The sequence below is a fragment of the Arachis ipaensis genome, chromosome B08, assembly GCF_000816755.2.
Source record: "Arachis ipaensis cultivar K30076 chromosome B08, Araip1.1, whole genome shotgun sequence".
Lineage (NCBI taxonomy): Eukaryota > Viridiplantae > Streptophyta > Magnoliopsida > Fabales > Fabaceae > Arachis > Arachis ipaensis.
This window is the reverse complement of record NC_029792.2, coordinates 125,582,172-125,583,540: the sequence shown is the minus strand read 5'-3', so window position 1 is coordinate 125,583,540 and position 1,369 is coordinate 125,582,172. Positions and strand designations below refer to the sequence as shown.

The following is a 1,369-nucleotide window of genomic DNA, read 5'->3' as shown; positions in this document are numbered from 1 at the left end:
TTCTTCATATTTTTCTTCTATCCAAATACTTCTAAGAAAAATAAAAATTCATTCAATTTTTTTCTTTTTTTTTTTCTTTCTATTTCCTTTCTCTTTATTTCTTTTTTTTTTCAACCAAACATAGAAAGGATCCCATATTCGATTCCCATAGTGCTATTTTTGGAATTAATTTCCAAAACAATAGCTATTTTATGTCATCCACCAGCACTGCTGGTGTACAGTGGACATGCATGGTTCTTACACTTGAACCGCACTGGGTTTGTGCCAATCATTGATTTTTAGTGAGGTTGACCGCTGTTGACCGGATTAATAGTAAGTTCGGTTTGTAAAATGAACTAAACTGACTTGATTATCGATTTTTCGGTCGAATTGGATGGTTTAGTTGGTTGTGAGAATAGATACTTTGCATGATCCACCAACAGTACTAGTGTACAGTGGAGTATAATGTCCAATTCTTGCGCCTGAACCCCATCAAGTTTGTGCGAACCGCTCGATTTTTAGCAAATTTAACTACTGTTGACCGAATTAATAGTATGTCCAATTCTCAGAGTGTACCAAATTGACTTGATTATTAGTTTTTGGGTCGAATCGATTGGTCTAGTCTGATTGTGACGACAATACTTTGCATTTTGACTTTATTATGGAGAGTAATTTAGCCATTTTAATTGAACAAAGAAAAATGTAAAAGAATAAAAGAAACATTAGAACACATGTGATATGAGAGATACATGTATAAAGATTTAAAAAAAAATCTAAATATTTTAGTATAAAAATATATAGTGTAATGTTTATTCAAAGAACTAAAAACTGAAAGTATGGTATGTGATCTTGTAGTGGCAGACTGGCAGTAAGCCGGTAACTGCTACTGTTTTACAAAATGGAGGTGAGGTGAGATGAGCTCTTAGCTCTATGATTTGCCATTTGAGAGTGAGAGTGAGAGTGAGAGAAAGCTTGGGGTTGGTTCGATCATTATAATGTTTTTTTTCTTTTTAAATGAAAGCAACGTCGGCCTTTCGGGGTGGAGAGTTTTTAAAAAAAATAAAATCCGATCCAGTATAGGTTTTTCAAATTCGCCAATTCATAAGCTTTTGTAAAGATAGGCTGAGTCAAACTGATTTTCATCGGTTTTGTTTTTTACTTGATCCAATATCCAATTTGGATTGGTCGTGAAGTGGGATCGCCTGTTTTTCGTCTCGATCGTTCAGGTCGGTCCGGTTTTTTAAACTATAGCGCATAGTTATCAAAACCGAACCGGTGATCGAACTGGTCAGGTTACTAATTTACTAGTTTATTAGTTTAACCGATGGGTTACTGGTCCAACCGGTAAAACCAGTCTCACGTAAATAAAAAATATAAAATAGTCAAAAAC

At 34.3% G+C, this 1,369-nt stretch overlaps 1 protein-coding gene across 1 annotated transcript in view; it reads left to right on the top strand.

Annotated features, from left to right (window-relative positions):
* Positions 1-1,369, top strand: part of LOC107612007 (probable aldo-keto reductase 1) — a gene marked incomplete at its 5' end in the record, with an annotated part of 4,929 nt that overhangs the window by 1,043 nt on the left and 2,517 nt on the right. The window lies entirely within an intron of this gene.